This window comes from Oryzias melastigma, linkage group LG23, assembly GCF_002922805.2.
Source record: "Oryzias melastigma strain HK-1 linkage group LG23, ASM292280v2, whole genome shotgun sequence".
NCBI classification, from domain to species: domain Eukaryota; kingdom Metazoa; phylum Chordata; class Actinopteri; order Beloniformes; family Adrianichthyidae; genus Oryzias; species Oryzias melastigma.
Window position 1 is genome coordinate 12,639,799 of NC_050534.1, and position 15,109 is coordinate 12,654,907.

Below are 15,109 nucleotides of genomic sequence, written 5' to 3' on the forward strand. Positions count from 1 at the left end.
TTTAGCTGTTAATTTCAGCGTCTTTAGCTATCATGATTAGCATCTTCAGTGCTAAAATTCAGCTAACAGCATTCACACTAGCATTATCGCAGGTAATGCAATTGTTTTTAGTTAGTTTAAAGCGAATGATGGTTAAGATGTGTGTTTTACATCCAGTTTGCACATGACCCGATTAGTCGACTAATCAGAAAAAAATAATTGTTTATTAGTCGACTATTAACATAATTGTTTGTGGCAGCACTAGTGAAAACTTATCATTTAAAATTTAATGTAATTACAGATCTTTTATTATTTGATCTGATGTTTCATTTTTTATAGTGTTCCATTAAAATAAAATAATTTTTAACCCCCCCAAATAAACTCTTGTGAAAAAAAGTTAGCTATATTTGTGTCATATAAATGTTTTTTACACAAATCTTTAAACTGAACAGGCTTTATTTACTTTATTTTTCTAACGGATTCATCTTCTGTCGGCGCAAACCCAAAAAACTTTGAGAAAGAATCAAGGGATGACTCATGAAACACACAATGGAGTTTATTGTTACAGCTTTGGTGCTTTTAAAGTGATGTCTTGAATTTAAGGTAATAGAATTGATGTAATCGCATTTGTCTGTACGTGGTGTGACCCTTCTAATGTAATTTACAGTTATGCAGAATGTTGACACATTTGAATTGTCCTTCATAAAAAAAAAAGAAAATACAGGAAAAAAAAGAGGGTGGAAGTTAAGATGGAGACAGAAGAACAGAGGGAAAGGTATACGATTGGAAGTGTACAGCATTTTTATATGATGCTGACCTAGATAGATGGAGAGGACTGGACACACTTTGTCTCTGGAGGGAAACTGTCACAGCTGCATGTGTGAGAGTGAGCGCTGTGTTCATGTGCTTGAAACCTGTGAAATAATCAGTCCAGATTATGGCTGATGGATGGGTTTGTTTTCTTAAATCTATTCACAAAAAATTGAAACTTTATCGCGCATGTGTACCATCGTGATTTGGCGTCTTGTGATGCTCCATGTTGTCCATCCATCAAGCTGTATATGTGTGTTTCATCTCTGCTAAAAAATCAATACTCCACCACAATAGCTTAGCTACATCACAACAACCCAGAAAAAAAGGTAAAATAGTAAAACAATTTTTGGAGAAAAAGATAAAGAATGACAAGGCGCTAAAAACAGCTGACACAGCACTGAGCTGCTTCAAAAATAAACCATCTTTATCCATTTTTTTGGTGCATTTTTGTGTGACTTTTGCTCAATAATCTCTAAAGTTTCAAAGCTAAATTACCTTTTAATGAAATTATATGTTCTAAATAAAAAAACGGAGGCAAATTTATCACATCTATTGTGTTTGAGAGACATTTATACTGAAATGTATTTTTAGTCACTGAATTACTTCCTATTCAGTGACTAAAAACTTCCTAATTTATTAATATATTTTTAAAGTGATATTAGTGCCACTACACTGAGAACAAAAGTTGTAGTTTTGAGATCAGATTTCCCTAAATTGCAAAAAAAAGTACAGTTTTAAAAACAAAACTTTCAAAGTTGCAAAAAAAAAAAAAAAGATATTTGCTTTTAAAACACATTTTTGCATTTGTAATACAAGTGATTTGAGACGCGTGTCTCTTATTTTTGCTTGATCCCCATCTTTGAATATGCCTGGAAAATGACTATTAACCTATAATTAATATTATATTAATTAGGGCCGGGAATTGATAAAAAAATTTAATTAATTTAGCGCAAATCTGGAAAAAAATAATCGCAATAATCGACATTAATTATATATATATATAAATATATACTGTTTTTGGAAGCCACTTATCTGAAAATAATCATAATATGAAATCACACACAAATTTGTACATTTAGAACATTTATTTTTATTCCTTTGGAATCTAGGGTCTAAAACTCAGTTTTTACCTACATTTGAATTTACTTCTGACAAATGTTATGTCCAAAAACTACAAATAAATCCCATACCATCCTTTTTTTTATGAAATCTCAATCAAAGAATATTTTACAAAATCACAATTATTTTAGACTGAGTTTTATTATGCTGATCTTAGCTTCATTGCAGGACGTCTCATGCGATCATTAAATAATAATCGCGCGTTTAATAAATATAAAAAAATTATTATGGTTTATTAATCGCGTGTGTTAATGCGTCAACATTCACGGCCCTAATATTAATATTCAATATGCTAAAAGTTTAGTTTTTTTTTTCATTTGTTACATTTATTGGTTGTTGTTTTATTTTAGTTTCTTATTTTGCTCTTCTTTTAACAAGCTAAGCTCCCATTCAAACATGTCTATATTATTTTTGATGTTGATATAATGATAATAATAAACTTTATTTATAAAAACACAGAATATAAAAACAGAATTATGAAAAAGCAATTTTAAATAGATATGTTTTTAGCTGCTTTTTAAAAGAAAATAAACAGATTCACCTATTATTATTATTATTGCATTACTGTCCATTATATGTGCCATATTGCATGTACTTTACTATTAACATGTTTGAAACAAATGTTAACAAATAAATGAAATAAGTTTAGCATGATGTTATAAAGTATTTGTTCTCAATGTGATGGCAGAAATATCCCTTCATAGATATCACGCAGCAGATTTTAACAAGTTTATAATAGTTTTTGAACATTTTCAAACACTATAGTGTCTGGTTGTTTATGGTGAAGTAACATAATTAAGAGTACAAGAAGGAGTCTACTTCTAAAGTATAAACCTTTGTGTCCAATCATGTGAAAACAACAAATATTGCTATTTATTTCATTTTTTTTTTAGTAAGCACATCTTTATCAGCTCGATCTGTTAAAACTTGAGGCATTCTTCAGACTGCAGCAGACACTAATGGGTTAAATGGATATCCGCCCTGCTGCACACATAATGAAGATTTTTTTACTTAATATTCTGAATTACAGCCTGGAGCATTTTTATGTGTCAGAGCCTCTCACCGACTCAGTAAATCAACTTTTACATGTGTGCATCAGCACATAAAAATGCATTTGTATAAATATCTGCTTGATCGTCTTTGATTCCATTTTTTTTTTTTTTTACTCAGCTCCAGGTTTCATCAGCTCTCACATTCTTTACACAAACATCTGAGGCTTCCTTTTTTTGGCTGACCATGCAGCAAACTTGGCTCATCAATACTATATGTGCAACACAACCACACTGTTCACACACATGCACTCAAGCATTCAAAGTAAAGAAGGTGTGTTTAAAAATAAGCATGTCTTTTTTTCACATTTTTTACTAATACATCTTATATTTGTTGATCTATATTTTTCTTAATTTGAATTCTGTTTCATGTTTATATATTTTTTCTCTGTAAAAATGTTACTAAAACACATTTTTGTTAGATTTCATAGTTTAGGTTTAAGTGATTTGATTTCTTTGGAATTATTGCTTGAAAAAAACTGATTTAATTTTATGCCTGTTTCTTTTTATTGAAAAATGGGAACAAAATGTCTTTAAAAACTTTGCAATTGACAAAAAAGGAAATAATCATAGAAAATGTATCAACTGATGGATTTTGATGCAACTTTTAATCCACATCATGGTAAAAAATGCATTAAATATATATATTTCTTCCTTAGAACTGAATCTAAGCTTCCCGCCAACAAAAATGGTCACAAAGGATTACAACTTCAAGGGTCGTTTTTGTATGATTAGTCATTTACACAAACATGAATAAATGTTTGTGAGATTGCCTCCTACTGAGCTGTCATGAGGGAACAAATTATTTACATGTGTTTGGGTTTGTTACATGTTCTTATGTTTTCAATACATTAAAAAAAAAAAAAGGAGAAAATTCTTCTTGTAACTCAAAAAAAACGTTGCTAAATTTACTAACCTGTTTCCCAGGCAACACCGAGGTAGGCTAACTGCCAGCTAGTAAATACAATGGAATTAAAGACACGTGTGCATGTCGCAGCGTTTGCATGGGTTTGGACGGAGCAGTGGAATTGTGGGTATGCTTTTTCCACACAGTGCGTTGCCTCTCTTTCTGCCTCGCCGCCAAGATCCTGATCGTTTCAAGATGTGCAATAGAATGTGAACACAAGACATTATAGAAAGGAGGGGAAAAAATTAAACAAATGTGAAATAAAATACAGCAGAGACATCTTGCTACTGCTTGCTTGACTGAAACCAAGCCCCAAAATCTCGCCGGAGACTCACAAATCACCAGCACTGGTTTTTTAAAGGCGAAGATAACCTTCTCCAAGGAGTCCATTTAAAATGAGCCGGAATGAGCAAAGAGCTGTAAGGCGGATTCATTGCAACAACATGTTCTTGTGGCATGCTGGATAGCCCTTGTGAAAATATACAGATTAAATAAGTAAAGTGAGAAATTACACAAACTGATGGAGTTGCTTTTTAAAGTGAGATTAGATTATACTGTCTTTTCCATTTACCTGATAAAGGATATGTCAAATTCATTACAGTTTTTGCTTTGATGCATAGAGTTATGTTACAATCATCACATCAGTTCTCTTTAAAACCTAAAAAGAGCCGTATAGTCTTACTTTAGGAAACTTGGATTAGCATTTATGCCCATCTTTTTTTTTATAGATATGTATTATGTCAATTTTTTAGCACGAACAAAAGCAAAAATTTAAAAAGAAACAATTTCTCAAAATTGTATTTTTTAAAACATTTTTACCTTTTACTTTTAGTAGAGGCCAAATTAGCGAAAAAGCTAGCTCGTTGCCTAATTACTAACTGAACTCCAGATTAGCGTAAAATTCCTCAGTAAATTACATCAGCCAAAATGTTAGCATAATGCTAAAATAAAAGCTAAACACTAAATTAGCCTAAAAACTCAAGTAGATAACAAATGAGCCAAAAATGTTAGCATATTGCTAAAATATTAACCTAACTCCAAATTAGCATAAACTGGAAATGGAATTTAGTTTCTATTTTTGCAACATGTGAACATTTTTGACTAATTTAGTTTACTGAGGATTTTTAGGCTGTTTTTGAGTTCAGCTAATAATTAAGCAACAAGCTAGCCTTTTTGGCTAATTTGACCTCTAATTAGTTTTTTATGCTAATTTAGAGTTTAGCTAATACCGGTATTTTAGCAATATGCTAATATTTTTGGCTAATTTGTTTTCTACTAGGGATTTTAGGCTAATTTAGAGTTTAGCTTTTCTTTTGCTAACACTTTGGCTGACGTAATTTTCTGAGAAATGGTATGCTAATTTGGAGTTCAGCTAGTATTTGAGCTACAAGCTAACTTTTTCGCTAATTTGGCCTCTATAACTATAAAAAGCAAAAAAAAAAAGGAATTTTCAGACATGCTAGTTTCTTTTTATATTTTTAAATATTTTTCTTTTTGTTCATGCCAAAAAATCTTGACATAATTCACATTTATTAAAAAAAACAAACAAAAAAAAGGTCATAAATTTAAATCCAAATCTGTTAAGGCTAAAGTAAGACTATACAGCTCCTACGCTAGGTGTTGATCAGCCGAAAAAGAGCCCAAATGGCTATTTTACCATTAAAGAATGGTCTAAACCCACAAGAAAAAGGAGAAACTGAAACAAAAGCATGTGTGTGCAGTGTTTCCTGCTATCCATAATTAATCTAAAATGAACCATAGTGACACTTGTGCATTGCTCACGCATTGATCATTGTGGTTTCATGCTATCATTAGGATACATGTGCAATATTTTTGTGTATTTCTTTCAATGGATTTGTGCCTCTCTGACAGATGACACATTTCAAGTCTCCAGATATCTCAGTCGTTTGCAACATGGGAGCAGAGTGTTTAACAGCCGTTAGTTTTTGTGTGCTTGTGTCATCAGTGACTCATCGATGCAGCAGCTCAATCTTACAATATTTAGGAGGAAAAAAATAAATGTGATTAGGTTGTGTGGGAGAATGTTGTGTGCTGAATGTGGTTTGTTTGCTTTTTTTTTTTTAAATAATAATACATACGCAGTTGGCTTTTGAGTGACTCCCATTTAAATGATGAGTAAAACTTTGGCTGGGATTGCCCCAGCAGTCGGGACCTCATAATGCGGTTGTGTGCCCTTGAGCACTGCGCTTCAGCAAAGCCACTTAGACCTTAAATACAGTGATACTTCCCAAGAATCAGTGTGTAATGTGACATAATGATGGTAAAGCAAAAAGGCTATTACTCAGGGTGTCTCAGCGGTGCCAACACTCTGACTGGATACATGATTTTTTTTCTTCTTCTTTTGGTTCTGTGCCAGTGTCAACATTTAAGGCACAACACTTAAAGAAAAAATGCATCCAAAGGCAAAGAAATCAATAAAGTTAGCTGGCAAGCACACGTTGCATTATGTTGCAGGTTCAGTCTTCTTTTATCTACCTCATATTTTCCTCATCACGTCTCTATTTTCTGATATTGCTTTAGAATTTGAGTGGTGTTTAAATTGGAAAGTGAGCGCATGTGTTCTCAGCTTGTGTGTGTATGCTTTGAGTGTTTATAGGTTTGCTGGAGGATTACACGGGCCCCTATAAATCAATTTGTAGAATGCCTATTAACCTTGGTGCCCTCTGTAGTGGTTTTAGTGTATCGGCAGCAGCATGAAATCTCCTTTCTAGTTTCATGCTTGGTTCCTGTTTGTATCTGATACACTTGTACAAGAGAAAGACCTGCATGACAAAAAAAGTTGAAAAGGTGTCTGTTTTAATCTTTAATCACCTAAATCAGTTTTTCAGATCAGCTTTGAACCCATATGTAACACATTACTAACCTAGTGTTGCAAAATGGCGTAAAGCTGCTTTTGTCTACGATAAAATTAACTAATTCATGTTGATTGTGTAAGCACTTCATTACTTTAAAGTGTTGATGCATTCTCGTCATGTATGGACGTGTGGTTCGGGCCCCCTCTGCGCCACTTTTTCATGTTTTAGGTGTCCCCAACTTGTCGTTTTTTTAATGTGCTGTTGTCTGTTCCCATTTGATCAGGGGTTCCCAACCTCCGGGCCACAAATCAGTACCGGTACTAGGCCAAAGACGGTAATTGGGGTCCCCAATCCTTGGGGTTTGGACCAAACTGGTACTTGTACCCTAACCTGGTACTTCAATGGCTCGTTTCTACAGAGAAATCCAGACCGGACAAGACCGGAATGGGCCAGACTGGTACCATTTCTGGTCCACCGTTAGGCGTAGGTCCATAGGAAAATGGAAGCTTCTCTCGTCACACGATGTAACCCATTGATTAGCGGAAAGGTTTTACGAACCACAAATCTTGAGACCCTTCCGTTTCCTTCTCACCCACGACCGAAGAATGTCCGTTACTGATCCATACCGTCAAAAACACTTCAGATCGTGCTTTGTAAACATTTATTGAAGAACATTAGAGTATTGCTCAACACAAAGAGTTGTTTTTTTTATTTTTGATTAAGAACAATAGACGGTTCAGCAGCATAGAGACTTTTATCCATCCTTTATCTATATCCAGATTATAACTATCCTTCGCGGTTGTCTTTTTCATTTTCTCTCCGTTTCTGAGTCTGCTGATGCTGCTTCTCTTTCGCTGTACTAGCACCGTTTTGTCACACGGCTACGTCATCGGTCTACACCCTGCATACTCTTTGATGGTCCAACGCTCAATTGAAACACTCACTTGAATTGTCCGGACCATTCTAAACCAGCCAAGAGGGGACTGGAGGCCTTACATACTATCATACCCTTGGATAAGTACCCTTACCCATGTCAGGTACCGCATCCTGAGGGTCGGATCCTCATGATTCAATGGGAACCACCAGCATGTCCAAAAAACCACAAGTTGGGGAAAAGGTCAAAAAGTGACGCAGAAGGGGCCCGAACCATACCTCCACATTTGACGAGTTAGGAGTGAGCTCTGATGTAAGAAGGTGGCTACAAAAAAAGCATAGTTTTCAATGTTTTTTAGCAAGACATGTATTAACTGAAACATTTTCACAAGCACCTTTTCCACTATCCTACAGCTTTCTGAACATCTCTTTCCTTTCCTATTGAATTAGAAACACCTCAATCTGTCGCCTGCCTGTCCTCTACTTCTGCTCTGACGTGACAGCCATCTTGACTCCAGGTGGCCGGCAGAGACCTTGCCCTTTGGGTCAGTTATCCCTGCCAGCTGCTAGGAGATTGATGAGTCAAAGGTGCCACGGCGACTTCAGCGGGGTCTCTAAGGGGGGGCGGTGTGGCGACAGGCTCCATCAAACACCAGGCAAGCAGAACTAATGGGCATACTCAAGAGAAAAAAGAGGGACAGAAGGAGAAGAAGCATATACAGGCAAAAGATCTTTTTGAAATTGTAAAGAGACAACTTGAGTTGATTAAATAAACACGGAAGGCGTTCAGTGTGGTAAATCAAAGGTATTGCACGGGGAGCAGCACAGGGGCACATGGAGAAATGATAACTTGATTTGTGGCAACGGGGTGTTGTGAAGGACAGATAGGGAACGGTTCAAGACAGCAAGAGCAGATGATTAAAAACCTCACCCTGAATGCTAATGACCAAAAGCTGGCTGATTTAAATACTCTAACGCTGTATTCACATGGGGGCTAGGCTTAGGCTAATGTTTGCAAAGAAAAATATACTTCAATTCTTCCTTCTTGGGGTCAATTTTAGTCTTCATTGTTGCCATTGCGCGTACTGTCATTGGTTTGTCCTTTCACATATGCATTGACTGAAGGGCAGGTGTGTGCGTGTCGTCTTTACAGGCTGTCCACATGTTTTCATGTTTGGGCGTGTCCTTGGCGGTTGTTTTTTACGAGCCGCAGTCGTCAAATATGTGCATGTCATTGTGTTCCGACGGGAACGGCGTGTCCTCTGGTGGAGGCGTCTCTGCGTCTGATTAACCTCGTGACATCACTCCCCAAACATCTCATTTGTACCTGTTTCAAAGATGCTTCCACAAGAGCGCTGATCTTTTGGTTGCCACGGTGACCGTGCAGAGCTTCAAAAAGTACTGCGGGGAAATGGGCAAGAAAGCAGATCTCATAGGTGCATAGACATAATAAATGTGTTATGACATGATTGTAGTATAATTACAACACATGTGCATCTTTTTAATATGTACAATAAGACATTATTACATTTTAGTTACAAAAAAAAGCTTTTTTTAAGCATTTTTTACAAATATTTAGATGACAGTAACCATTGTTGTTGCTAATATATACAGTACCATTACAATAAATCCAAATGCTTTAGTTGCTATAGTTATAAAAAGAAATATATTAAAGCTTTCTCAAAATTACAATAATCTCCACATCTCTACAGAAGCTGACAAGTCTTTCAATTATTAGACTGTAATTTGTCTTTGTAGCTTCACAGTTAACACACTGGAATTATGTTTTTCTCTGCTAAATATTGCAAAAGGACACTTTGACAGTTTAATATGAGTGCAAAACATAACAAAATGTGCCATTTTATGGTTAGTAATCTCAGTTTTTATTTATATGTTTTTACTCTCATGCATTTTATTTCTTCTACATTTTGTTTACCAGTCGTGAAGCTCCCCCTGAGTTCACGCTGCATCCAGTGTGGATCATTAGATATTTGAAAAGTGCTCACACTACATCCATTCTGGTCTGGCTTCTCTGGCGCTTTGTATATGTTCTGTTTTATTATTTTTTTATTTTTAATAATAAATCATTTGGGACCTAAAGCTGAACCCTGTGGGACACCACATACAATGCCCTCACATCTCGATTAATCCAGTTATATGGAACCCCCTTAATGCCATAGCTATGTCATTTTTTTTAAGTAACACAGAATGATTGATTGTATCAAAATCTTTCTAGAGATCAATAAATAACCCAACTGAATTTTTTTTTGTATCCATTAAATTTGAAATTTCTTCCACAGCCTCCATCAGGGCAATTGATGTTGACATATTTGTTCTGAACCAAAACTGGTTATCGTTCCGTAGTTTATGTTTATTTATGATTTTTTGCTAATTTGTCATTAAAAGGTTTTTCCAATACTTTTTGAAATTTGAGTGAGCAAAGAAATTGGTCTATCGATGCTTTATAAATAAAGTTTGATTTGGTTTGCCAACATGTTTTCCATGACATTTTCTAATAGCAACTATTAAATCTGAACATAAAAAATGATAAATCCCTTTTTGGTTTTAAACTGCAACAATAAAACATAGGGGAAAAAACAGGCACAGCAGAAAAAGCTTGATAATGACGGAAAGATGGAATGTGAGAGCTGGTTGACGTGCCAGACTCAGCAGGAGCTCACATCACAAAACTGGGTGGATGGTTAATGGCGAGTTAGCGCTCGTGTGTTCTCTGGTTGACACCCAGTCGCACAGGGTCCAAGCAATTTAAATGACTCAATCAAAAGGCGGGAACACAACAGCGTTGGTGTACTTTCAGAAAGTTTAAGTCAAGCAAAATCAAGAGATCGGGATGTTTTCTGCAGCTTTTTCTAACAAACAAACTCAAAGGAGAGACAAAATAATGGGTGAAGAGCTTCTAGAAAGGCTGCTTGGATGGTAGTAAAGCTGTCACCTGTTAATCACAAGACCACACCCCTATTTGTGCTCACTTTTCAGGTCAAATGTAAGATAATATGATTAGGCTTTTAAAGATCCTCTCCCAAACCCGTCAGGAATATAAATTCCACCTACAAAAGCAGACACGGTTTCTAAACAGGCAATAAGACTCTTTATTTGCGCTTTAAAACTTTAATTTATGAGTGAATGGGGACCTGCTTCCATAACATGTCCTCAACGACTACCTGATACTTTTGATCCAAACAAGTCAGAAGTAAAAGATTTATGAAAACCAACATCTTTAGTAAAATTATCTACATGTTCTTAATATGCTAATAAACCAGTTAAAGACCCACTCCAATAAAAACTGTGTATTTCATGTATTTTCATGTTCTTGTGGCATTTTTCTCATGATGGAGGACATAGTAAAGAAATTAAGATTAAAATTGAATTTCTGTGGTTCTTTTTATTCAAAACATTGATAATAATGTGCAGACGAAAAATATAATGGATAAAGCTTGTAGCAGTGATGTAGATGCTGAAATCACAAAATATCGATAATATCGATCTCAAGTTATCGGATCGATACCGGTCGCAGATATCGATATTTCCACTTTTCCACCTGTTTTTATTGTTTGATTTAAAGGGCAAAAAGCTACAAATTGTTTATATTTCTACCAGTAGTTTTTATTTGTTAAACATTTTGATTTACGTTTGTATGATAGTTGCTTGTATTCACTCCTTCAATTTTTCTTTAATTTCAATTTTTTATTTTTATTTTAATAAACTATTTTCCTTTTAACTTATAATTTTGTCCTAATTTTGTTTTTATGTTTATCAAGTAATTTAAAGAAAAAAAACGACAAAAAACAATAAAAAAGCATTTACAAAAATATTATGATTGGTATCAGTATCTGACCGATACCCAAATTATCAGTATCGCCCAATTATGTTTTTGATTTTGGATAAAAACAGCAAAATAACAATTAAAACACCACTGAGGACCACTAGGTAATGCAAAAGATTCAAATGAGTTCAAATTTCAAACACTTTTCACCTATTGTTCCTTTTTTTGGGGGTAATTTTTTGCAAAGTACTTTGGGAAATGTGAAACATATGTTCTTGTAAATAAAAAAAAAAAAAATACTCTAGACACTTGACAAATACAATAAAATTTCACAGATGATCAACCAAAATGTAAAATTATTTCTTAACAAATTTATTGAAGAAATAAACCCTAATTTATCCAAAATAATCCTGAGATTTTCTAATTTTTTAAGATTTTCATTTCTTTTAGTGTTTTAAATAACTTTTTAAATTATATTTTTATACTATTTCAAATACAATAGTAAAAGAAAAAAAGAGTTTTTGAGGATTAATGCACATGACACTGGCATACAGGTCTTATTATCTAAGCTAAAAAATGAAAAACTACATGCTCAATTTCTTCTGCTGACTTTCATGCTGAATCAGTAAAAACAAAGAGTAGCCTAACGGTACCTTTTCTCAAATAGTCTTAATTATTTAAAAAAAAACTAATTTAAAATTTAAAATTAACTTAAAATTTGTGCATAATTGACAAACATCACTTTTTTATTTTAATGTGAAGTTCTCCACACATTCATCCCCATAAGCTTCGTCTGCTGTTGCATACGGGAGTTTGGTTCCTGCACGGTTTGAGGCAACAGTCCCGTATGTGTGCGTGTCTTTCATGTTTTTAATTATGACCATGTCTGCATAGAGCAACAAGCTGCTTCCTGCGTTCCCAACTGAGCTGAAAGCAAAAGTGTAGGTGGTTTGTGCGCTTATTTTTTCCCTTCTCCCCCCTCCTTTGATTTGAGAAAGGAATACATATATTTACTGGTATGCAGTGAATACTTTTCATCATTTTTTTTTTTTTTTTTTTTTTTACTCTTCTTCCAATCACAAACTCCAGCCTTCTTCAAACCTCTCTGTCACAGATCTTACCGCTTAATCCCACACTGAAAGGAATCGTCTTAGAACACACATAAAGGAGAAGAAGCTTAAGTTGGAAACCCAAAACATACAGTTGGTGTAAACTCTATATTTTAGAATACAAGTACAGGTTTATTATTACACGGGATGGTAGTTCTGATATGTACACATGTTCTCCTTGTATGCGGGTGCTCTGGATGTTTACTAGTCCTCGTACGCCACCTACAATAGGTAGAGACAGAGTGAAATGTCAAATCCTGCTAATTTTGCTGTAGGCTTTCTGTTTTTACAGCTCTGTTCCAATAAATGTCCATCTTATATTAATATAATATATCCTAATTTAGCCAAAAAAGTTAGCATGTAGCTGAAATATTAGCTAGACTCCAAATTAGCCCGAAAAAATGAAAATAAAATCATAAACTAGCCAAAATAGCTATCATGTAGCTGAAATATTAGTTAAATTCCATAATAGCCCCACAAAAAAACTTTAATAAATGCCAAAATATTCCAAAAAGGTAACACCTGGCAACACGGACTGCATGCTAGCTTGCGAGTCTCTCGACTAGCCATTGACTGGAATATTCCATTCCAGCAGAGAAATGGGGGACAACAAAACACTTTTACATGATCAGCCTCTTGCTTTTTCAGTGATTCAGGGAGTTTTTTTTTTCTTTTTTCAAAAGAATAAAATATAAAAGGGCATACAAGTTATGGTAGACACTTTTATCAAGCATTCCACTCCAAGAAATCGCCGTCCTTTATCTGGATGACCCACAAACCTGCATATTTGCCATAAATGTTCCTGGTTGTCTACATACGATATAGTTCAGACTCTTTCTGCTCAATAGCTAAATATTCCAGTTTAAATCAATACATTTGTTCATTCTTCTTCAAACCATCTGTTTCTTAATTCATATTATTTTTTTTATTAATCAACTCTGTCGTAATCCCTATTAATAAACATCTTTTAGCATTTCCAATAAAGTTTTAAGAATGTATTCAAATTGACTCAAAGAAGCTGAAAGTGACGCTGTAAGACCGTCATAACCCTTACAGGAACAGGGGGGAGGCGTAAAACAGAGGAAGACACAATTTGATCTCCTCTCTTTCCCTCAGTCTATTTCAAAGTATTATCTTTGCATTTTTTATTCAGTCAATAAAAAGATGAAATACCCCTAAAACAAAAGGAAGATGATGAATTAAGTAGGGGTGACGTGGTTTTCTTTGTAACTTTTCTTTTTCTTGAAGTTTAGCTCGTCTTTTTATAGCTTGTTGGTGGCAGTTTCAGCAGTGCTACTATGGTAACAGCAGGGGAGTGGGTGTAAGCAGCTAATCCTGTTTGGGTGTCATGGTGACATTGCTATGGCACCCAGAAGAAAAACTACACAGGCCTCCTTCCCTTTAATCATGTTTAATCAGAAAGGATTTGTTGGGTCAGGGGGTAAGATGCTGGGTGGTTTTTCTCACAAATTGGATTTCACTTAAAGTCATCCTTGTTTGCACTTTTACTGTCCACGCTGCTTTCTATTATTTGTCGGCCATCGGATTATAGAAGCATTCTGCGGTAACCTAAATGTAGCAGTCACACACGGCTGTCCCTTCACATGTCGTTGGCTGATTTGTTGGATGCTCCCGTTTGAACATGTGACATTATTCATTACACTCTACAACCATAAAAACCAGTAGTATAAACCTGCAGACACGGAGACCGCCAACAACTTTCTCAGGACCGCATTTTCAGGACCGCGTTCTCAGGCCCCTGGCTTTTTTAACACAGCGCCCCTACTGGAGGGAGGACTAACAACGTTCTCAGGACGTTTTCAGGACTTGTTGCTGCTGGGTGCCGTTTATCTTTTTTTTTTTAAATAAATGTTACTAATGGTGAGAATTGGGTATGTTTCATTCACCCTTAACTTTGATTACGACTGATAAATTACCTTGTTGTTTATGTTGTCACAGCGCTTCGATCACGCTTTTACTCTTACTACTCGCCTGTGCAATGTGCCTCGTAAAGTCTTCAGAAAGTAACAAAACAAACTCCAACCAGTAGGGGGCGCTGTGGTAAAAAAGCCTGGGTCCTGAGAATGCAGTCCTGAGAATGCGGTCCTGAAAACGCTGCTGGGTCTCCGGGCCTGCAGGTACACCCTTCTCATAAAAACTAATTATTATATGTTTTATAAAATCAGATCCATAACTTGTGGTTCTCATTTTGATTGGCCACTCATCTTAAAACATTACAACTACTCCTTTATACTAGTTTAGGAAGCAATCAACCGGCCTGGTTCTTGGTGCACACTTACGATCTTTCACCAGAAATGTGCTTGAATGTTTCAGCTGTAAGTTATTTTGCTTATTTTAGGTTTTAAAAGTCAATTTAATTGATTTAACAATCTCTTTCTGAGTCTGAATCAATCATCTTGATTGACTGGGTCACAGGGCTGCTAGAGGCAACCCAGATATTGTTGGACACACCCTGAACAGGTCAGCAGTCTGTTGCAGGGCCACACCTATAGGGGTAATTTGGGGTTCTTACTTTACCTATGAAGGTTTTGGACTGTGGGAGGAAGCCAGAGGGCCGAGAAAACCCACTCATCCCTCCATACAGTAAAAGTCTAGGATTGAACCAGTCTACCCAATCCATAGAGATATATCATCACTGG

At 35.3% G+C, this 15,109-nt stretch overlaps 1 protein-coding gene and 1 long non-coding RNA gene across 13 annotated transcripts in view; one reads left to right on the forward strand and one right to left on the reverse strand.

The window, feature by feature from the left end:
- Nucleotides 1-15,109, forward strand: part of cacna1c (calcium channel, voltage-dependent, L type, alpha 1C subunit) — a 190,283-nt gene that overhangs the window by 93,642 nt on the left and 81,532 nt on the right. The window lies entirely within an intron of this gene.
- Nucleotides 1-15,109, reverse strand: part of LOC112156859 — a 67,497-nt gene that overhangs the window by 14,176 nt on the left and 38,212 nt on the right. Inside the window, exon 3 of the long non-coding RNA XR_002921060.2 lies at nucleotides 8,884-8,957. This is a non-coding gene — a long non-coding RNA (uncharacterized LOC112156859). The remainder of the gene's footprint in view (nucleotides 1-8,883; nucleotides 8,958-15,109) is intronic.